General features: G+C 39.0%; 1 long non-coding RNA gene across 1 annotated transcript in view; it reads left to right on the top strand.

The window, feature by feature from the left end:
• Positions 1-21140, top strand: part of LOC130170466 (uncharacterized) — a 63176-nt gene extending 42036 nt beyond the window's left edge. Inside the window, exon 4 of the long non-coding RNA XR_008827998.1 lies at positions 20112-21140. This is a non-coding gene — a long non-coding RNA (uncharacterized LOC130170466). The remainder of the gene's footprint in view (positions 1-20111) is intronic.
• The last annotated feature ends 3876 nt before the right edge of the window (positions 21141-25016 follow it).

Below are 25016 nucleotides of genomic sequence, written 5' to 3'. Positions count from 1 at the left end.
ACACATGCAACTGTTGTCCCTTACACACACCCACACATATTCCGAGCCAATGTAGTTCACCAGTTCTTCACTAAGTACTCATTTATTACTCTTTATTTCCCTGATTTAAGGAGATTTTAATAATAATAAAAAAAGGAATGCATCCTCCCTAGAATTAAAACAAAAAAGACAGAACAAAGCTTGGATAATTGTTTCACACACACACCCACTCAGACTCCTACACACACATGCATACACACATTTTTTCTCATCTCCTGCTTTCCTGTTATCCATGGACAGACTGATCACCGTCTTACTTGCTTAATAACAGGTTATTTAATCACATTACACCTACCACCCCTGCAATGACTGATAAGTAACTAAAGCACTTTTTATCTCTTCATATGCCTGCCTGCTTTAGTTGTTTTATGCGTGGGGGAGCACCCAGAGGAAAACCAGGGTCCTCATATTGGCACATTTTGCAATGAAGCTGTAACCCCCCCTTAACCCCCTTAAACCTTCCATAAAGGCACCTCCTCTGCCCCAAAACCCCCCTAAGTTTAGGATCACCACTGGGAGTGACTTTAGGCTGCAAAGTTACACTAACTTCCATCAAGCGCATTAGGGTTTTTTCATATCCTGCATTCAGGCGCTGGCACAGAGAAGCCTGAGTCATTGCATTGCACTTGATTTATTGGGCACCTTCTGAGTTCCTTTTTAATCTATCCAAAATTGTGCTAGCAGGAACCGTGGGAAATCTAACTTAATAGCAGCTGATATTGAAGCCGCTATTGATACTGAAAGAACAGGATAATTTTTTGCATAGGAACACCTCCGACACAACACTTGCCTTGTGGGAGGAAGAAACGCATTCACAAACACAGGTGTATGTTAGTGTCGCTGCTCAGAGGTATGCAGGAATACATACAAACACTCACACACACACACACACACACACAGGGTGCTGTTTGTTGAGAAACCCGCTTGTTAGTTTTGTTAGCTTTTACTTCTCCAACATTCTGTCAAAACAGACAAAGAGATTCGCACCAGACATGGTGTGTGTTCCATTTTTGAAAGAAAAAAGTGTTTGATGATAGTATTAACCAGACAGCTGAGCAAGGCTGGCAAAAACCCACATAATGCAACTTCCACTGCAGTCAAAGTTTAACTCCGAACACACTACAACTCCATGAATGCAGCAACGCCGCATAGGATAGAAAGCGCTACTAAGGGCAACTGAAACCCATTTCTACTCTCACCCCATATTTCTGAGCAACCCCGACGAGCCTTGAATCGTGTTATATCATTTTTATGCTGCCCCTGAATGAGATATTGATTTCGAAGAGGGCTCCTTTCATTACAGCATCTAGACTACAGTATATTTTGAAAATCACAACAGCACTGTAAAAGCACATGCTCAGGAGTCCTTGGCTGAGGAGAGGCATGACATCTTGGGGCATTATTGCATCATTCTCCCCACCAATCAATACCTTGAGGTATCTGCATATACGCTCCTCCTCCTCCAGTGCTGCGATGTCATTTACTTCACTGACCTCGTAATACCTCTAAGTTGTGTCAAGGTTCAGCGACACTCAGTGACAGAGATGGACTGAGCTGTTAATCTCCCTCACCGATCTCCTCAGACACACTCACGCTGTCACCGATACCCTGAAGCAGCAGCCGCCTCTTTTCCTCCTTTCCCTCGTGAACACTGACAGGTGAAAGGACTGGATAAGTCTTATATCTCCCTATCTCTTCAGATCCCTCACCATGAGGGTGTGCTACTGTATCTGAGTCCGTCAAGGTCACTTTAAGTATTGTTCAGTATGGAAACTGCAACGGCATTGTTCCCTTAACAAAGAGCCAGGCTTCATCAAGCCCCCTGCCAGATCCTCTAAATAAATACTATATATTTGGGAATGTGAGAGGGACTGTGAGAAAAACTTTGGAATAAAATGCTGTCAGATACGGGGCTAAATCATTGAGATTTTGTTCAGTTTAGTTTAGCTCAGTTTTATTTATTTTAACTGCATTTAAAAAAATTACAGAGGAGAGAAAAAAAAAATCCAAATTATGAACATGATATTAAACAATCAAAGACAGTTGAAAAATATCTGAACAAAAAAAGAATTAAGAAATGGATACAAATGAATAAGATAAAAAGAAACCGACTGCAATCAAAAGTGAAAAAGAAAGTAATTTATGATGGAATAAATACTTTTGATTTCAAAATCAGGCTCTCTTTAGACATAATGGATTCCATTAAGACACAGAGATGGGTGAGGAAGGAAAAGAAAAACCAGCTAAACGCTGATTGGATTCACTACCTTTTTAGTCCATTAATGAAGCACTTTAATTTAGCTGCCAGACAACTTTGTCTGTGACCTTCTCCGGTGACCTCCTCCAATATATTGAGCTGTGTTTGAGGAGAGAGGGCGAGAACACCTCTTCAAGGGAAATTAATATTCACAGAGGATGCTGTCCTCCACTGCACTAATCTGCATGAGATCTGACTTCCTTTCATTAATCAAGACGAGTATGCCCCGGTGCATCAACGTTGTTTACCTTCGGAGTTTGTTGTTTTCCCAGCCTGTTGACTAGAGGCAAACAGCATAAATCACACAACAATACATGACTTAACTTAACTACCCATGCCGGCTGCTGCGGTGTCGTATAGACGTGAAATATTCTAAAAGATTTAGAGAAGATGCATGCAAACTGAAGCTATGATTAATACATGATTAATATATTCTTATAGTGATTTCTTATTAATATATTAATAACACCTAAGAGCCTACTTTTAATTTTGATTATAGGTTCAACAGTAATGCGCCTTGTTAGGCAGCAAAATTACCTGTAATTACAGAAGTAGTGTTATGGTCTTATTATAGCACATGTGTACAGTATGAAACTTTCCCCTGGTGTCATATACACATTACAAAATTAGATTGCTGACTAATGGTTAGAATGAAATTTATTCACTAATAGGACTACTTGTTGTACAAGCACTACATTTTATATTTATGCTAAAAAAAAAAGTGAATGGCATGACACCACACTCAAATCAAATAAGAATACTCTGCTTTGCATAAGAAACTCATTATTTCAGTATTTTAGCAAGGAAAATCATTTTAGTGTAAAGATGATTATTTTTGTAAATCTTAAAACTAAACTTTTAAAACTAGCTGAGTGACTGTTCTTTATTTCATGATGCTCAAAATAGTTTTTGCTGAAAATCTATTGTAACAAGTGCAATTATCATTTCAGTGCTTTTTTCAGAAAAAATTAATCTTAAAAAAATTAATCTCTTAAAGATTTATTTGTAGTTAGTAAAAAGTAGAAAGGCCAGAATCTACACACTCGTTATCAAGGAAATGCTCACACACACTGAAAAAAAATCCAGTATTCCCCTTTTTGACCTTTTGAATAAGGTCAGGAATTTGATTTAGCAGCAATTTTTTACTCACACGTGACTGTGTACGAATGAGTGTCCAGTGATGTTTAATAGGGAGCACCTGCCCCTCTACATTATTGTAACAGTACAAGCAGGTGTGGTGAATTTAGAGTCAATAAAATCCCTGGAAAACACGTTAAACCAAGATACAAGGTTTCTCTATGTGACAGAAGGGGCCAGTGTCATTTGTCACTTAGCAAAGAGAGTCGTCACCCCCCCCCCCCCCCCCCCCCCCCCGCCCGTGAAGTAAACCCATCCTGCACTTCACTTCCTTTTGCAGCAAGCGAGCAAGGTCGACTCCACAAAATTGACGGATTGAAAAGGTAGAATCAAAGATGTGAGAGTGTGTCAGCAGAGACGATCTAACCCCTGCAATAAGCCCTCCCACACAGGGTCACACTCTGATAAATGTAATAAGAATAATACAACAAAATTACCCGTTCGAGTGAACTCCACTGTGACACTTTTTACGTTAGCGCTGCACTATCATACTGAATTTTAAAGGATAGTCTGACTTTCAAGCTGCGTACTTAAAGTCAACACTTATTTTTAGATGACCAGTTCTACATTTTCTATATAATCACACTGTCATTTTTTACAAAAATATAAAAAAATACTTAACCTGGCATTCAATTTAATTTAAAGTTTTTCACATATGAAATCGGACTTTTCAGATTTTTTTGTTTGTGAGCACCACATTTTAAGCATTTTGAATATTGAATCACAGGCTGATTATTCATTTATTGAAATCACTCTCTGCAGTCCTGGAGATCCGGAGAGATTACTGTTTTTCTCAATTGCTTTGGCACAATTCTCAAATGATAATGAATATTTTCAAAACATGTGCAAACCTCCAAACCACTGGGTCCTTGTTCACAACCAGTTTGAATTTCTCATTCTTTTTTTTGAACAATTTGCACAGTGCATTTTTTTTAGCACATCTGTGCCAATGGGTTTGTACAATTTGCACAATTACGAATTGAATACATCTTGATGATAAAAACAGATTATGTACTCTCCAAAACATGTATTAATTATTTCATTGTGTAAGTCACATGCAATAGTCAATACTTCAACTGTCAAAATCTGTGAGGCACATATGAATATCAGTACAGTCATATGGATTTTTTTGTAATGTCCACTAAATTGATAAATTATCTGTCAGGTGAAACTGTAACTTCATTAACAAATGGGGAGTTTCTTGACCACAACAGAATCCCAGCAATTTCTGAACATGGACCTGGCCTGGTAAATAATGAACAGGGGCTCAAGGATGAGGAAGAGGAGTAACAATCCGTGGTGGTGTAGTGAGGGGAAGGCAGCAGAATAGAGGAAGAGGCAGAATAAAGACACAGAGCTGTCCCAGGTGAAATACAGGGCCACAGTTGTGGATCATGTATTGACCATCACAATAGCAGAGGCCGGTTGCCGAGTGCATCCTAATGTAAACCATGTTACAGTGTCTTCAATAATCCAAACACTCCTCAGGGAAAACAGGTAGCCTATGTACTCAGTCAATACTAGACTTATTCATGTTACAGTATTCCAGTTATAGCAACACAGTAGAATAAAGAAAAAAAAAATACAGTTAAGTCAATAAAAGTCAATGTGTGTCTGATACGTATCCCTACATGAGGCAGACAGGACAGCAGTGTATTATAGTAAAGTACATACATGTGAATTCCAGTGTGTAGGTCTAGATAAAGGCAGTTTGTACCTCAACAAGAGCAAGAGATCTGCAAAATGGTGATAGCAAATAATGCTATGACACTGACAGAGATCCAGAGTGCATGCAGCCTTAGAGTACAAAGGCGTCTTCAGCATATCAACTCTGTAAGCATCTCTGCAATAAAGAGCATTGAAAAGACATCAGATGACCATGAAACAACTCTACAAGTTGTATTGATTAGAGTGACAGAGTGAAGGAACTGCATTGTACAGTGGCTTTTTCTTCATTATGGCCTGTATGGCTTGTGTATACAGTACATATGCCTGTATATCCTTATACATTAGCGTTTCTACTTTGCTTTAACTGTGTGAGTCTACAGTACAAATAGAGCTGAGAGGAAGTAAAATCCCTCACAACTTTGTGTTTGTGGATGAGGCCGGTTTCAGTCTGGCCAAAGCCAGGAGACACGGCCAAAATGTTATAGGCTACCGAGCCGCAGTGGATACACCGGGCCAACATGGGAGCAATATCACTGTGTGTGCTGCAATATCCGAGAATGGTGTGAGTTGACGTATTCGTAATATTGGCCCATACAACACCTAGAAAACTCCTGACGTTCTTGGACACCTTCTACCGAGATTTTATCCCTTAGAGTTTCAGTAAGACATGACTTGCCAACTTTTGTAAGGGAAAACATCAGGTGTGATGTCGATGAAAAACTGGCCAGACAGAGAGGACATCCAGTGAGATCTAGTCTTTATTATAGCACTCCGGTTTTTGTGTTGGTGTATTTTTAAATCATATTGGGCCGTGTAAGTTTTCTGTCAGCTGTGTAAGACTTACTTAATGTAAATATAAAACAGTTTCCATGGAAATGTGACCGCAAAGTGTAAAACCTTGAAATCTGCATCTGAATAGTGTTCAGTTTGATACAAAATATCATTCAGTTAGCTCAACAAAAATAACATTCTCTGGCTGTAAACATTGAGTGTCATTGAAAAGCTGTGACGAGACTGTGGAGAAAAGGAACATTTCCAGAGTCCACTGCCATACTGACAAAACATCTAAACATGTCACCAAAAACTATTTACACAATGCAGAGGCATGTTTTCATTTTCAGGGCATTGTATGAAGTTTCCAGTAAATTTCAGTTTTACTGCAGTTTGTTTGTTTAATAGTTTTGGCCATCATTTCTATCACTTGTGGCATTAACAATGCAAACATGTTATAAACAAGCAAACACTTTAGCCAGATTATCTCAATCACTGTATTTCAAGGTATAATTACAAAGCCCACCCACCTGTGTAATTATATCTCCAATATAAAGCATCTTTAAATACATTTTAAGCATTTTAATATTTATATATAATTTGTCTTTTTGAAAGTTATCCTTTTTAATTTTTGGTTTCAAATTCATAGTTTTACTCATAATTATTCTGCACTGTGCGCTCCTCATTTTAGCACAGCCGTAAGAACATGCCACCCTGCATTTTAACGCACTTATAATAGACTTGCAATGAATCAGTCTTTTGAATGACACAATAACTTAAGCACCAGTTAAATGTTTTGGCTGAGTTCTGACCTTTTGAAAAATGCACCTTGAGCTTTGAGATCGTTCACACCGTTGCAAGAAATGAGGCTAAGCTATTGAGAAAAACTCCAAGCGCTTCGGCACAAAGTTAAACCTCCAGTAAGGAACAACCGCACTTGATGCAGTTCGCGGTTGCAAAGCTGGTTGCGACATGTGACCTTTTATATTGGTTCCCAGGACTGGTTCCATTTTATGTGAAAAGTGTGTCCCAGAGACAGAGAAGCTACAGCACATTATAGTCATCTTATTAATCCATTACATCACTCAGCCCCTGTGGGAAGTCTGCTTTGAGGTTGATAATTTCAGAAATATGGGCAAAGCAGTCCTGCATGGAAGGATCCTTGAAACACAACACGAAGAGGAGAGAAATAGTCCTAGGTAGAGTTTCACCTTTAATAAACTAATAAATTAAGGGGCCCCACGTTTTATTACTTCAGAAATGGAATTAAAGTATAAATTCCTCCCTTTTACCTTTTGATATGTTCTCTCATTAAGAAGGGGCTGAAATTGCACCTCCTGCTGCTTGGTGCTCTCTGAGCAATTGTTCTTTTACAGTGTTGTGCTTTCAAGGCAAGAGTGTAATCAAAATCCTGAGCATTGCAATTAGATACAATGGCTTTCCCTATCCCTGTGTGGGCATCTGCCGAACAGAGCACAGAGGGAAAAGGCGGAGTGAATATATTGTGTCTGCATTGAAGGAGGGTGAGTAATCTGGTATGTATTGTGAGTGCACACTCCACAGACCACTGGCTGTGAATAGCCTTTGTTTTGTGAACTGGCTTTAAAGTTCTCCAAGTAATTGGAAATAGTGCTTAAACATGATTATATTGCTGGATTTTCAGCCTTCAAAGATAGAGAAGAGAGGGAGGAAAAAAGTCTGTTTTGATTGACACGTGAAGTCAATGAATACCAGATAGAGACAAAACAATAACATCAGCTTCAGTTTGAAAGATCATATCTGGGCCTTGGAAAATATCTCACATGGTTTAAATCTATGCCCATATTCACTGACAGACACCCATTATATTATCTTACAGCATATTACACAATGCTGTATGTGCTCCTTTTGTGTTCTATGTTTTTACCGGACTTATTATATTTATCAGTATTTATACAGGACATAATGAAAGTAGAATGTACACAACATAAAAAATGTGGCAAGCGAATAAAAATTACAGACAAATGTTTCACTCTTGTATATTAAAAGAAATCCTGCTCCAGTAGTTGATTTTTATTGTTATTCTGCCCTGACCTTTAACTGCTCCTTATTTCCTGTGGTAGTGGTCTATTATGAGATGAGGTATTTTTGGGATGGGACACGTAGTAGTTGGACTTCACTTTTCCTTTTCCTTTTCCCCTGTCTTACCAAGTGGGAGGATAATCAAAGACACGTGTGTACATTGTGGAGAGGAAAAGGGGACGAAGGTGAGTGTTGGATTTCAACACAGTAGACCCCACTTAAAGGAGAATTTTCAGTAGGCACAAAATATTTGAAACTGACATAATTAATCCAGGGAGCAGATGGGGAAACTAAACCAGTTGTTGAGCTAAACAAGACGGGAATTCATCCGCCACTGTCGGGTGATGAAACATGTTTGAAGCTGCAGTTGTGCGTGTTTATTGCTCACAGTGCGGATAATAGTCTGACTTCTTGAATATTATTTTAAAAGTTTGAATATATTTTAGAGCCAAGGATAAACTGATAATAGCTTAAAGAATAATGGGCACTTACGCTTTAAAATGTTCCACCATAATGTATGAAATATTACCAGTTAAACTAAGGAGGTCATTAGTTTGGAAAATGATTGTATTCATTTACAAATATTTGATTAGAGGAGCTGTAGCACCATATGCAAAAGTTTCCTCATCAGGTTTTCCCATTAATTTGTCTGTTTATGCAACAGTGTTTCTAAGTCTTGTCTTTGTTGTGCATTTTCTGTCTTAACTTTTTTTTTTTTTTTTTTTTTTTTTGTTCTCACACAAATGTGGCTCGACTGAGTTTGAAAGACTTAACAGGCAAACTGCTGATGTCCAGAACCAGGCTCACTGATTCTGTTATGTTATCAATTATTGTCAAAATAAGACTGATGTAGTAAAGAATTGGTGCTACAATTACCAGTGAACCAATAATGAACATTGAAATTAACAGAACTAGTGCACCAGACTGGCTTTGTACAAATTCAGATCAAATAGCTCTGGCCTTGCCTGGCTTATACCTTGGAAACAATCTGAAATCAATTCAGCAGTATTTAAGCTAATGGCTGAGCTTTCACAGTGCTCTTTCTTTCTCTCTAAATTTATTTTATTTTTTTTCTTACATTTTCTCGTTATCCTCTCATGCACCAAAAAGCTTGAGAGAATAAGGAGCATGATAAAGGCCTCTCTTGCGTTGAGTGTTAGGAATTCGTCATGTAGAGGCGGCGCACCGGTGTAAAAATTCTCATTTGTTTCTACAATGGGAGATGGGGAACACAAATATTTTTGATCGAACACTAGAAAGGGAGCTCAGCAGTGAATAAATCTGCTGCAGGTTCTTGCCATTTTTCACATTCTCACACTGGGATTTCAACATCTGGAATTGGTGGTTGTGGTGGGGTGGGTGGTAGGGGGGCAACAGCACCTTGGTGAGGGCTCTCTTTGTCAGCTTATTACAGACAGAGTAAACTTCGTGGTTTTTCCCTCATATTGCAGCAACAATTCCCAAATGCACAGTGAGATACACCACGGTGTTTTCATTTTGTAGTCTCTGACAAGTCGCATGCTTTCAGCCTATTTTGCTCCAATATGCAAGGCCCCAGCGTATTATGTGTCAGACGCTGGGAGTCGCGTCTTGGAGTAAAACACCTCTGTTGAATCTCACTTTAGAAGATCAAGATTTTTTATTTTTATTTTTATCTGTGGCTTTCTTCTTTCTCAGACTCGGCCGCACTTTTCGGTTTCAACAAATTCTTGTTCATCAATTCCACAGATCAAGCATCTGTGTCATCCACAAAACTAAAATTCAGTTCACACCTGTAGATGAAAAGGTTTGTCACAAATTGCCTCATTGAGCATCAAAGGAACAAACAACTACAGATTTTAAGATTCAATGTGCCAAGCGCCTATATTCTTTTTTTTTTTTTTTTTTTTCTCTACAGGTTTTCTTTCATGCATAGATGATTCATCATTATTATTATTATTAGATTAAATTTGGCCCTGTGTTTATGTTGAGCATTTTGGATTCATATGCATTCATCTGACATTAGATTTGAACATTTTGCAGTCAGCTCTGATTTACCATCTGCATCCTGGCGCAAACACTATGTACAGGATCTCCAATGTTTGTAATATAGGAGGGATGTGGAACCAATTCTACCAGACAGTGCCAGTTACTGTGAGCAGGGACACACTGAGGTGGTCAGATCAGGCCGATGTGAATCAGATAGAATTAAGCTATGATGAGGTGAACCGTGATTGAGTGTTGATCTAAAGCAGCTGGGCGCCTTGGACTGCGTCCACACTAAACCATGAAAGACAGATTGTGGAACAGTCACGGACGCACATACGCACACCGCAATCGGCCACACACACTGGATTGCAGAAATGCACACCTCACTTTGCAAACGCACAAGTGATGAAAATATAAACACAGATGCACATACATACACGTTCAATTATGTGCGCATACACACACACACACGCACACACAAAATTACACACTCAAACAAAAGCATATGCGGAATGACACACCTACACACATTTTGAAATGGACACGTGTGTGCATGTGTACCTGCATGTGTGCAAATACAGTCACTGATATAGGACAGATTTATTGTCGGAGGTCCAACTCTGTGCACAGAATTGGTTGCAGATGCCATCTCTCTTCTATGAATATTGTGCAGCACATTCTACTGGCCTCCCACAGAAACCTCTCTTTTTTTTTTTTTCCATTCATGCTCTTGGTAACATCGCTTCTCTGTAGGATACAAAGAATACCAGGAGAAAGTCATTCTCGGAAATGTTTTCCACATGCCTGTAGCATCTTCATTCAGATGTGCCAACGGGGTCAGTGGGAGAGGCTGAGCACATCGACCTTCTGTGCATTTTATCCTTGATGAACTCTCAGCGTCTGAAAGGCGCCTTGGCTCATCTAAAAAGGAGCGCACGGAGGCAGCTTCTCAGCCGACCTGGAAAATGTAAACCGACAAGGCAAACAAATGACAATTACAAACACTGATAATGTTAATTAAACATTGTGTCTAGGACCACTGCAATGCCACGGCTAATGAAGACCTTTCATTTAATGAGGAGTACAGCATGATTATGGAGAGAGACAAGGAGTCCTCTGATCACTTGTCAGTGACAGTGGTATTTGCGCACACACTCCAGCTTTGTCATCAGCATTTTGTATCCCCTTGTTGGTAGTTAACACTGATGCCAGTATTGAGATTTACGGTAGCCAAGAGTGTCTACTGTTTCCCCTTTAGCTTATCAACATGATCAGATTATCATTAGGGGAATGATGCAGTAGCTGTGCAACTGCTGCACGTTGGCCCGCTCTGCAGAACGGACAACTATTGCTTTAGGCTTTTACAGGGGCTCTAAATTTCAGGGACTTTCTACATCATAGCAGGATGGACAAATGGAAGACAGAAATGTGCTGCCTGTTTTCCCACAGGGCAAATTAGTCTTTTGTAGAATATATTTATAGGGTGATGGTTGATGAAGGTCAAGAGTCTGAAGGATCAGATGTTGTTTAGAGTTGTTGACACATCATCTGACCAATTATCGTCCTGAAATAATGGGGACATATTGCCATCTTGAGTAAATATGAGTAAACAAACCAACCAAAAAAAAAAAAAAAAAAAGGGGATTAAATCGTTTTATACTTCCACATTATATTTCAGCCAGAGAATGTCCTGAGCTCATGGCTGGGTCCTGAAAATGTTATATTAACAAATGAGAGCAGTTTTTTATGGTTCCGTAATGAGCGTATGTTTCAGCAGAGTACTTCAAGCTGAGGAGGGGAAGTCAGCTGTCATCCTTTGTGGACTCTAACTATGGAGGTAAGCAATACAAATGGGCTCTCTCTTATAATGAGATGTTAGCCCAAGTATCACATAGAGCTTTTAATCGTCCGTAACATGCTCTGTGGGAAGATAAAGTGAGATAACAAGCTAAGTGTTGGAGTTCAAAGGAAGTCTTGCCAAGAGAATCACACTATGATGTCGGGTGTATATGTGTTGGCCCTTGCAGAAGTAATCCGCAATGTTTATGATGTAAACAGGCAGTAACTAAGCTCTTTAAAGTATCAAGATGATAGATATATTTTCAGCGACATGCAAAGCATATCATTTTTTTTTTTTTAGAAACTGAATTTTAAATGAATATTTTTGAAATCATGGAGTTGATGTTGCCATGGATATTCTTTTTCTTGCAGTGAAAATCCATCTCAAATATTTGCAGTCATTTGTCACACTATCAACACCAGCAGCAGTTTTTTTTTTGTTTTTTTTCTCCTGTGACAAATAAGAAACTACTACTCTTTCACTGTCTCTGGTGTCAACACAACAATCTGCAGTTTTTTCACTCTGACACTGACACACATGGGCTTCATACATGTGCAAGTTTCCCTGTCTTGGCACAAAATCAAATGCTGATATTCTTCGAGGTATTGTTACAAAGTAAGAAATGCCAGTATCGTGACGACGCTATTTTGAGTACACCTTAAGGGGAGTTCCGCTTCCCACGCTGTTTCCGCCCCATGTATCGACAATAAATTAATGGACTCTTGTAGCACTCAGCACTCAGCCAGTGAGTGGCACCCCATTGATTTCAAGGTGTACTCTTGCCCATACATGGCTTTCTGAATAACCCTTTAAGGTGCAGGAAGAGTGCTCAGACAGTCCACCGCAAGGATGAAGCTCTGTCTGGATAAATATTTCAACACTTGGACTTTGCTTATTGATTGAGGCAGTAATTTCCACACATGCCACCCTGGGGAGACAGGCACTAATGATGCTGGTTCCACCATGTCCAGCCAAGGCTTTCCCACAAAGACATACTCCCAAGTCTCGGGCCTGTGAATTATGGGATAAAACATTAACAGCTTTAGAAAGTGTTGCGCGTGTTTCTTTTTTCCCAGCCACGAACAAAGTCTGGTGTATCTCATCAGCAGGCCTCGACAAGGGTAATGGCATCCTTGGTTTGAAGCCAAACTGCCTGGTGGAAGAAGATGCACAAAAAAGGAAAAAGTTTTCAACACTTTTTGAGTTTGAAAATAATTTCTCCACACGTCCTGAAGTGTAAAGTTGTGATTTGTTAGTCTAAAAAAAAAAAAAAAAAATCAAGTGATTGTTACAATTAGGTTCATTTGAACACACACAGCACACAGCAGGGCTGAAAGATTGCGGTGGAATATATCTCTTTCTGTGTTTGCAATGGCAGCTCTGAAATTGCAAGATTTCAACCATGCACCATCTCATATTAGGTAAATACCTTCATTTCCTATTGTCTCAGGGCCCGTGGCATTGCCAGTGCTGATGCATGTGCCCAAAGCACTCCAATGGCTTGTCACTTTTCTTGCCTCTGGCAGAAGTACCACTCTAAATCCCAGTTGTTTGTAAGCATGTTTTCGCCTGTGCCCCTCTAAAAGGGAGCTGTATTGGATTTGTGTGTCCCCCATGGGCTCCATAAAGAGTAAAATATCTCATGAAGACACTAGCCGCATGCTGCGAGGATAGCGGTTTAATATATGTTGCTGTGTCTCACATCCTCTGGGGTGATGAGGTGATGAGAGCTAGTTTCCCACCTGTGGGGCGACGGTAACAATTTATGCTAACGCTAAGGCAAGTCAGCCCAGCCTCAGCAGCAGGAGAGCAGAGAGGGGGAGTACTGCTGTTACTCAGACGTGCTAATTACCTCTCCGGTAAAGTGTACAGTGACTTCCCCCCTCTTCCCTTGGCCTGGCGCCTCACACCATCAACATAATGAGAACATAACTTTTTATTCTGAATACCTAAATATCTCCTTAAGTGATCGATAATGTGCATCACCATAAATCACGTCTGGGATTGCCTGAAATTATTCCAGAAGTCAATACTGTGTGCCACAGAAGACTTTTGAGAGCGACTAATGGTGAGATATAGCTGCCTTTGGGGAGATATGAGGGATATTCATGCATATGTATAGCGCAAAGTTTCTCACCCCCGAGCAGGAGTGAGACCGGGGTTGGCGCTCGACAGGCACTTCTGGGCCCGCTGTGTGGCATTGGGCCCAGCAGGAAGAGCAGTGTAACTGGTGTCTGGTGGTGAGCTTGGCCGTGAAAATGCACCATTAATTCTTAACGCAATTAAGCCGGCGTCGAGAAGAGAAATTAAGAGAGCTCCTTATTTAGCAGACAGAGAAGACTTTTTAAAAAGGCCACTAATACTGTGATTACTCAGATTTGAGGGATATTATTCACAAAGGGGCCACATGGGAAGAAGGGGAACTACGTTCATGCTTAGCTGGCATTTTAGAAAAAGTTTGTTCTCCCCTGTTTTGTTTTTTATCTCACTTTGATAAGTTTCAAATAGTGAAGGTTGAATACACAAGGCAGTTTTGAGCAAGAGAGTTTTGTGTGGCTAATAAAGTAATAAAAAGCCCCAACTCTGTGATGGTTTTTAAAGGCTTCTGGAGCACGGAGCCCTGGCTCTCCAGTGGCACCACATGCGATCAGCTGCAATCATTACTTGTTCCTTGAAGTTGAACAGGGATTACCCCACAGCAACTCCTGAGCTGTGGGTTTGAATTATGAAAAGGAAAATAAAAAAATTATCCTATATCCTACAGAGCATCAGCTTCCTGTAGATGTGATTACCCCAAATGAATGCAAATATTGACGAAATGTATTTATGTGTGTGTGTGTGTGTGTGTGTGTGTGTGTGTGTCTGTCTGTCTGTCTGTCTGTACAGAACTCTATGAGTGACAGCATGTGAAATGTGAAGTAAAGTATAATGTGTGTGTGGGGAGGTAAAGCAAACATATCAGTTTTACCTGGAATGATCTCAACCAAATATGAATTCACAGATTTCAGTAAGTTCATTTTTAAAGGTTTTCCTATGACAATTCCATATAACTTAATTTGTTTTCCCAGTTTGCACAAAATTAATTGAAATTCGTTATCATTTGTTGGTTTATTAATCTTTGAAAATAATTGTTTGCACTGTGGCAGGAGAATATGAAACACACAGGTTTCTAATAGACCAAGGTTGAAATGTGCTCCTTAAATACTGTGCAGCTTTGGCTCGCTATCATGGCATTTGTTAAAATGATGAAACAGCAGTGTCTCTGGCAAAATGTGTTTGATGACTGTTTTTTTTTTTTTTTTTTTTTAATCACACATCATAAACATTCACAATTAGTTGCTAACAGATTCACACAAAATTGAATGAAAAAATATCAGCATTAACAACAGTGCCTTTCGTTTCTTGAAGTTTAAATGTAATGAATTAAAAATAATCTTTTAGACCTTTCTTTCTTTCTTTTTCTTTCTGTCTTTCTTTTTCTTTCTTTCTTTCTTTTTCTTTCTTTCTTTGTTTGTTTCTGTCTTTTTTTCTTTCTTTCTTTCTTTCATATATTTTTGTGGGTACAGTATTTTGTGGATTTTTTTATAACCATGTTCATATCCATTTTATATCTCTGCTGTTCAAATCTAAAAAAAAAATATCCCCTAAATTGTCAGGACACGACAGCAGGCTGAGCAACGAGCAATTTCTGCTCCTTAGTATGCACATAGTATTGTGATGGACTCGGGAATACAGCTGTGGAGGCACCTGCAGGTTCATTTGCAAGCTAGCATTCAAAATCTCTAAGGAATCATTTCAAACTCCTGATTGGACACCTGTCAGCTCTTCCGATTCACCAGACATTATTAAATTGTAGCTAATGATTGGTAAATTTCAGCCAATCACATGGATTGACAAGAGGACTCCATAAAGAGAGGAATTTGTGTCAGCACTGCTGTGGAAAAGGCGAAGGCTCAGTAAATTAGTGTCTGTATGGATAATACATTTGATCCTGATTAGTGCATGCAAAATGTCAGCATATCTTGAGAAATGCTGACAACAAGCAGAACATCCTCTAAGAGGAGTCAAAAGTTTTTGTATGTGCAAGTATTTCGTGGACATAGGAAAAATATTTGTGTGTGTGTCTGTGAGGGAGGGAGAGACAGTGCGTGGGCGTGTGTTGTGTACAAGGCCTTTGTGAAAGCATGTTTTGTGAGTGTGCACGTCTGTGGACTCATGCATGCATGCATGTGTGTGCGTGGGTGTGTGTGTGTGTGTGTGTGTGTGTGTGTGTGTGTGTTTTCCCCCTGTCCCAGAGGGAGGGTGCTGAATAACAGGCCCTTTTTGACAGGCTGGGACGCTGAGAGCTGTCAGCCCCCTCGCCAGGCCTGGGATGAGTAGTGAGAAAGAGAAAGGGAGAGGAAGTGATAGAGAGAGGAATAGAGAAAGAGAGAGAGAGAGAGGGAGAGACAGGGAATTGGGGGGCTCCATGTGTTTAGACTAATAGGAGGCCAGCGTTCAGCTTCTCCTCCAGCAAGAACAGACAGTTGAAATCTCTGGGCAGTTAGCACAGCGCTGCCTCTCAAAGATTTCCTGTCAGATCATGTCTATAAGAGGGGAAGAGGTTCTCAATAGCAAAGGGTGGGGGGTGGGGGGTGGGGGGTAAAGGAGGAAAAAATCAGCACCTGGAAAAATTGTCTGCCTTCATGAGAATTGAGCAGCCTGAATGGAGTTCTAAAGTTTGGCTTGACAAGGCACACGTGCGCTCTCTCTCTCTCTCTCTCTCTCTCTCTCTCAGTATTTATTTGACAATGTAAATCAAAAATGGTAGATGGAGGTTTAGAATGCCAAAGCATTTAATAACAAGAACATTACGATGTTTGGGATTAATGAGATACGGCGCAGCCATTGGAGTGTTTAACCTTCAGGCCGTTGGCACAAGTTGAATGAAGTGTATCTGAATGAAACAATTTCTCCAGCTCTCACATCTTCATCAGGCACAAAATCTAATGGAAATTATAAACAGAGTATCTGAGAGCAGTAATGTTAAGTTGAAGTGCTATATATGAAAGCATGACAGACAAATCAAATAATGTAGGCTGAACATTTCAGTGATGGTTAAACATGTTGCCACTGTCAGTTTTAAAATTTCATTGCTTTTCAGAAGACCAAGTGCTTAACCTTGTTTCCAGCTTTTTAGTTTTATAAACTGGCTCATTTCAGAGTATAAAGTTTGACTGGCAAATGTTGTTTATTTTTATATCCTTTAATTTCACACACAGGTGGTTTCGCTTGGTTTAAATATGTCAGAATATTAACTGACAAACACTGTATGTTTGCAGTTTAGACACAAAAAAACACCGTTAGTCATCTGGAAGATGCTGCAAAGAGACTTTTTTTTTTTTTTTTTTTTTTTACTGCTGTCTAAAAATGTCAACAGCACAATGGGAGGTGTTTTTAACTTATATATACACAGGGAGTAGAAATCAAGGTTGACTGTTTTGTAGGCCAATGATGTGTCTGCCCCCTGCCTATAACCATGCTTCACTTCGCCATATGCCATCTCTGTTTATTTGCACATATCAAAACAAATATTATTATCTTTGGTTTGTTTATTCTTCCTATTACCCTGGTCCCCATGTTTACAAAATGCTCTCATTTGGTTGCAAGAGATGCTGACAACACTGACCTTAAGCCCATTATGAAGCGCTTTTCTGATTTCTAAATATTTAATTGCATCCTGTTATGTAAATGATGCAAGACTCAAATATCAATTATGGCACACAATGTGTACAACAGTGTTGACGTTCTCTTGTGACTCTCATTTTTTATCTATGGATAATTGAGGTATTATGTAGACATAGAGCCAAGAAAGAGTTTAGTTTGCTACCACATTGCAGAACTGCAGAATAACATTACTTAATGCAAGGGTAAAATGTCAGTATTACCATACATTGTTAATTTAATGTTTTATCTCCATGTATAAAATCTGGGGTTTTCACATAATGAATTATTTGCTGGAAATTGCCATTCACGAGGCATGATATTGAATGCAAATATCAACAAAGTGTTTCTTTCTTTGTCCGACTGAGAAAAAGTGTGGCGGTGAGATCAGGCTGAATTGATGTTGAATGGATGCAGTCAGCTTCATTTGTAGTCAGCTCTCCGCCAAGGCTACACGGACAAATGCATTTCATCTAATTAGCAATGCCTGCTGCAGAACATGTGTCACTGGGTATGTGAATAGACAGGAAGACAAACGTGTGCACCGCATCAGATAGCTTAAACATACTGTTGGCAGGGAGACGTGACTTGCAGATCACATAATACTTTAGATTAATTTGAGCCGAAGTTAATCTGATATGGAGATTATGGTAAGCCAAAATAATGGCGACCGCTTCCTGACAGCGTCCTTCACCCTTGACCCATTATATTTCTTCCTAAAGTATGAGTCATGCAGTCAGACTTCACTGTATGAGCAACAGCATACTTAAGATTATGTTCACTTTGATATAACAGATTTCATCTGACAAACTGGCTTCTAATAGCTGTTTGGAATAATGAAAGGTGACAGTATAAAAAGGATTTTATTACAGTTTGGAATTGATATTAATAGTATTAAAAAAAAATAAATGAATAAAATAAAAATAAGCTATATTAGGTTTTGGGAAAATACTCAGAATTACCCCTAACACAGGTGGAAACCTGTGATTCCGGGTTCACAATTATTCCTGGAAGAACTCTGCTTTGCACATTCTCGAAATGATGTGACTTTTAATGACCAGTGACAATCATTTACTTCAGTTTTTTTTTTCTCTGTAGAAAAATGCGGTGCGAGGACCGCTGCAGACAACGTCATAAAAGATAAACTTCCTGAAACAGAAAACAATTAACACACTGACCCACAACACTGACAGCCTTCCCAGCTTGGCACCGACGTGCTCTGTGGTCTGTCAAATCCTTAGCTTTCTGTTAGGATGTGTCGGAATGCGTCTCTGCTTATTGAATTGTTGAGGGGGGGACCCTAGCCTGGGGGTTAATACAACAATTTACTTTGGACTGCCTGTGGATGTGTTGCCATGATTTGTTTGGTGAGTGTTGTCAGCCTGCAGGGTTTGGCGCGCTCTTGCCTCCCTGTTAAGTGGGAAGATGTAGTGAGTTCTGGGGGAGCTCCATCATTTGCCTCCCACAGTAACTCTGTTTAATAAGTCAATGGAAATGAAAGATGGCTCAATGCATCATGAATTTGTTTTTTACACATCACCCTTACTCAGTTTTCATTTCGTTGTTTTTTTCCCTCGCGCCTCATGGCCGAATCCCATTTCTGTGGCTTCCTAAATATCCAATGACAAGTGCACTTACTTTTAAATAAGCTTAATAAAGTGCTGTATTAGTGAAATTATACACATTTATGCTTCCTTAATACACGAATATGTGCCATATTATTAAACACATTTTAATAACTATCAAAATGAAGAATTTAAATCCTCACACAGCCAACAAAAATATGAATATATTAATAAATATAATATAAAAATAATAATAATAAATGATCGCTTGCCATAATACAATTTAAAATTTTTGTAAATACACTGCATTATGTTCTCCAAGAGAAAAAAGGGTTGCAGGTTCAGACTGTCATCTTGTGGGAATACAGCGTATGGTTTGATTTACAGCGTGCTGTTGATACCTTCACATTCATTCATGTTTCCACCTGACACATTTTTGTTCCGTTGCAACCTCTGTCTCTGCACCTCTGCCATTTCTTTATGCCTCAAGTGTCAATGAAACTACGATGGCATGGAGTATAATGAGGTTTATATTTAGCAGTCCTCTGTGTACTGCCTTGCCTAAAGTTTGAGTGCAAGCTACAATCTGTCAAAACAAAGAAAGTCCTATTTTCCCAATACGTCTGCTCAATACAAATTATTCTTTCCTGTAGGATTTTTAGTTTTGGCCATGTCATGGAGATCATCAACATTCAGCAGGTTTTGGCCTGCCTGTCCCTGTGCAGTGCCAATAATAACCAATCGCAGAGGCAGGAGATTTCCATTGTGGACTGTGTTGTAGGCTACTGAAAAATTTCCCCCTTAGCTCGCATTGAAAGTAGAGCAAACAAATGCAGCTTTCCTTCATGTTGAAATAAAATGATGTCCAGATCAATATTGCAAACATCTGCTGGAGATGTCTCAAGTCTCCTCATCCTCAATGATGGCATCAGAAAAGGATCAGGTTGGAGTAAAACAATGTGCTGTTGATCTTGAGAAGCCATGAAGCAGCTTTTTGCCAAATGGAGGTGGCATCATCTTCCAGGTGGGTAGCTTCCCCTTCAATTTAAGCTTTTCCCTTTCATCAGAATAACCACTGTTTCACTGTTGTCCCCTTGAACAGAAGCAGGAAAAGACGGGGAAAAGGAATGTCTTCTGGCAGGTATGATTGTACGCCAACACAATGTTATCATCCGGACACAGTTTTGTTGAACATTTGGAGAAAATCATTTTGCTCGATCTTTGACTGTCTGCTGGGCTGTGAGGCAGCTGTTGGGAGACTCACCACCTGGTGAGCAGCTTTGAAGTACACTTTGAGGATTAAATTATTCATTCAGGGTGGCAACATGTATCCAGCTTGCCTCAGACTGTGGAGACGATTTTGCCTCCTGCAGCTCAGCTTTACCGGACACTCTTTTAGCACACCCGGATTCACCCCACTTCATGAAAATCCAGACTTTTCGTAAAAAATCCAAAGTCTTTGTAGACAAGACGTAGTAATAAAAGAGAGCATAGTCTCCCGCAGTCAAAATTGAGATTGTGATGATTATAAGCATGATAAAATAATATTGTACATGAAATGTTTTATGATCTGTGGCCTTTTCAGTGTGTCTGCAGGATGTCCCAGTTTTGAAAATGAATGGGTCCAACAGGAGGCTTTGACTTTAAAAGGAATCCTGCTTCAATGAAAATTAAGTAGGATATCCAGCTCTAAAAAATATATTTCAACTGTTATTTTGACTTTTAATGGAGCTCCAGCACTTTGCAGATAAATCTTTGTGTTCACAAAGGTTTGAGGCTACAAATAGAAAAAGCAATTTAGATTTTATTAATAATGTGGGTGACTGACAGGAAATTAAAATGGGCTTGGACTGTGACAAGGAGACCCTGTTAAAAAAAAAAGAAAAAAAAAAAGAAAACAATTGTGCCATTACTGAATAAGTTACTTTGTTTTGATGGTCTGCACATCACTAAGTGTTCATTTCTTTGTAAGAAATGCTGTAGGAATGAATGAATGAATAAATGTAGAGAAATGCTATATGCCTGGTTTCCTTATAACTTGTTGCTATGTTACCGCACTGAAACAGTCGTTATTGGCTTTCTGACCATGTTGCTTTGAGCATGATTGGTTAATATGACTGTCATGCAGGAAATTGGCTGATGACAACTGTGAAAATATATCCGTTTGAGTGGGTGTTCTGCTGCTGGCCATCCATTCAAGTTTGAGATGATTTTAAAATAGTATTTACAGCATTGTCAGTGACTTTTTATTTTGTCTTCCAAAATAAAACTGTTATTTTACAATCTTGAGCTTGTGTTGAAGTGTTTCTCTGCAGAATTTTTAGTGTCATCACTTTTTTAATTGTGTTTGATTGTAATAATTTTGGAAAAATCTGTAATAACAGTGAAATATAACAGTGATTCTCCGCAACACCATTAATGATAATTTCTGTAAAATTGTAGTTTTTCCACTTTATTCGTTTTTGGATATTTTACTTAGATCTCACTGCCCACAGCAACCAGGAAAAGAAAGCAAAGGTCACTCTCAGAAAAAAGGAGAGTGCTACCTTTTGTCCTTTTGTCCCAGTTTGTCGAATCAGTACATCCCCGGGGAAAAGGATGAATTTCATTTTTTTTTCTTCAAGTTGTAAACATTTTTTTTACAGCAGTAAATGAAAACACATGTGCTTGCAATTTCTTGTGACTTGTTACTGTGGCTATTTGTTGTTTGATTGTATAATAAAATCTGCATTTTAATGTTTAACTCTTTTACATCAGCTGGAGAGATATAGAGCTACATACAGGTGATACACAGCACAGTGCACCAGTGCAGACTTTTCTGCTTATATGAATGATGAGTAACACTTTTACATGTGTGATGTAGACCACATAGTAATAGCATAATATCTAGTGGCTTAGATTATTGTATGTTATTATAATAGACAGAAAATTGAGAAAATATCAATTATTCAAGAAGGAAAAAAAAAAAAATTGTGCTGGTGACATTTGTCTGTTTTCTGTAATGAAACAATAAGTGGTACAAACACCATATTAACTAATTAAGAGAGCATACTGCATGTTTCTTTGATGAAGTAAATGAAGAAAAGACAAACAGAAGGCACAGAATTTAATGTAAACAAGTAAGCAGTGAAGCAGCTCTACATCACCCAGAAAGAAAAGGGAGGTGTTTGAGAGAGATGCAGTTACACAATACCATCCTACACACTGATGTCTCTGAAAATGAGCAAATGTAACCTGTCAGAAAATTTGCTGCAGTTGATGTACAGTGTGATTTACATCATGATTTTCTGCGAGGAAGCTGTTGCAGAGCCTGTTTTTCTCTGTGATGTTAACTGGTACACAGGAAGAAGGCAATGAGCGTGCAGTGAGATGCTGTATGATTTTATATTTACTGACACCGGGGAGCAAATTATGAGGGGGCCCTCAAGGCCTGCACGCTACACAAAAGTGTGGACCCTGTGTTTATGTAATAATTGTCTAGCCTGACTCAATACACCACAAATTTCACTATTGTGAAATGAAGCTGTAGAGGGGAATTTGCCACTTGGACCACCAAAACAAAGTATAACCACCTTATTAGCCTCGACTGTTTCTGAAGAAGTCCTCCAAACTGAACGACCATATAGGTTGTTCATCTCCACCATCTGATACACCCCTTAGGAGCGTGTCCTGAAATAGTCCTTTGCTCTCATTATAATTACTATGGGCAATAGAGGTCGCCTAACAATAAAACGTAACTCTGGGTCGTAATAAGCTGCTGGCGCAGATGACCTCTGGGCTCATTTTACAAGAGGACAGGCTCTTTCTGAAACAGGGTTTAGTGCCTGGTGACTGGTTCTGTCCTCATGGGATATACGGTATTAGACTGTATATGGTAAAGCCTATTATGTCATTTTCAATTTTCCCTTTGCCCAAATTCTAAAACCACCTCCTCAAACAGACGCAAGACTTTCATTTGATTCATATTTGAGGCTGGACTATGGTGTCGTCAGCTTGTTATTTTATGTGGCTTGTCACATTTATGACCATACTGTGCAATGCAGATGTAGGACTCTTACTGCTTCTAAAGTCGCACTGAGATTGACCAATATTGCCGTCACATTCACAATGCCCCAGATCTCTCGTATATGCTATACTCTCTCAGGCATATGCAGCTTGAGGCTACTTCCATGTGGCACAGATTTAATTATGTGCCATATTTAGACATATTTTAAAATGATTTGAGGGACAAAAGGAGACGATGAAGTCCCAGTCTTCCAAGATGAAGCACAGCTGCAGTCAGAAAAGGAGATAATCTGGTTGAGTAAGCCTACTACTGTCTCTGTGGCTCTTGACAGCCCCAGACAGGTCTCCAGTTTTAGTAATTAAATTAGACAGTCATAGTTGGCTGCCAACTTTTTTTGATGATGAAATGAATGGGAGCACTCGTGAATCACAAAAGGAGTCAAAAAGACCCTCTTGGCTGGTATTCCTGAATTCAGAGACCACTGGGAATGTCCGTCCTCGAATAACATTTATAGTGTGAGATGGACGCGTAAGGCACCATATGTTTCCTGCAAAGCTTCCTGGTAAGGGGAGAATAATTCAACTTGTCACATCTGCTCACAGACCAGTCCAGAAGGATTTATCACTAATTCAAGTGGTTTCTAAACTGTTTGAATTACAACCATGAAGGCTGTACTTTCCACCATAATCTTCTTACATGTTACCATCTGCACCGCAGAAGACTTAAATGTTGTTCCAAGGAGGAAGTGGCCAGCGGGACCTATGATCATTGTTAATGGGAAGTGGAGGCCATTTAGGTGAACTAGGCCAGGGTCAGACAGTATCGCTAAAGTGGCGGTTATCCTGCTCACTGAGATTATGAATTATTCCATGGAAAATATATCCTTTGGTCTCTCTAATATCACACATACACTAACAGTCAAAAAGTATGTGGAAAATATGATTTTGAGCCCCTCTCCAACTCTTTTTCAGGAAGCCCAATTTAGACCTTATCTTTACTATTTTCATTTTTTTTACTTTTTTGATGTTGGCAAACAATCAACTATCAGAATTCAATAGCAAGGGCAAGAATGCAACCTGCACTATCCCATAATGCGAAAATGATAGATAGATAGATAGATAGATAGATAGATAGATAGATAGATAGATAGATAGCAGCAATTAAAAGGCCAAATTATATTCAATAACTAAAATAGACTAAAGATGTATTATACGTAAAAATATATAAAAAAGAATGAAATTGAAAACTGAAAATGTAGATGTAACATTAATACAAACTGAAGAATTGGCATTCAGAAGGATGAAGAATATTTAATTTAGGCCCATAAAAATATATTAAATTAGGCTTAAATGTAAAATAAATAAATAAATTCTTCACTGGATACAATGCATGTTCCGCTGTTTCAACACCATGCTCTATTTGCAGATATAATGAGCCCATTAGCCTCTATTTACAAATTGAGACTGCTCTGAAAGTGAAACCCTGTAAATGACAAAGGCAACTTTAACAAATTATATAATTAAATAATCATCCTTAAATCCTTCAATAATTTTTCAGAACAGAGTGTAGAAAAATTAGAGTGGTGAAGATTTGATAGTTGTTAGAACTTGAAAGTGTTAAAAAATATACAATATATCCTAAATTTGGTTTAATTAAGGAGCCCCAAACATATGTTAAAATCTGTTCCTGTCAGGTGTGCAGTGAGGGCTTCTCAAGCTCTACCAGATAAACATCTGTACTCTACATATAGGTATTGATTTTTAAAACATATCACTGCTCAGTTTAGATATAAATCTGCAGACGCAATTCAATGTGCGTGGTGTGTGTGTGTGGAGGAGGAGGGGGGAGGGGCATAGCAGCAGCGTTCAACCACTCAGGTGTTAATTAATGTGACAAATGTGACTGGAGTTGAGGTGAACCCTGCGACCTAATTGAGCTAGCTAGCAGTTAGCTGACATAAAAAAAAATGACACTGTAAAAGTTGTATACTTGATAGTGACA

The sequence above is a fragment of the Seriola aureovittata genome, chromosome 6 (assembly GCF_021018895.1).
Source record: "Seriola aureovittata isolate HTS-2021-v1 ecotype China chromosome 6, ASM2101889v1, whole genome shotgun sequence".
NCBI lineage: Eukaryota > Metazoa > Chordata > Actinopteri > Carangiformes > Carangidae > Seriola > Seriola aureovittata.
This window is presented reverse-complemented; position numbering and strand designations above follow the sequence as displayed.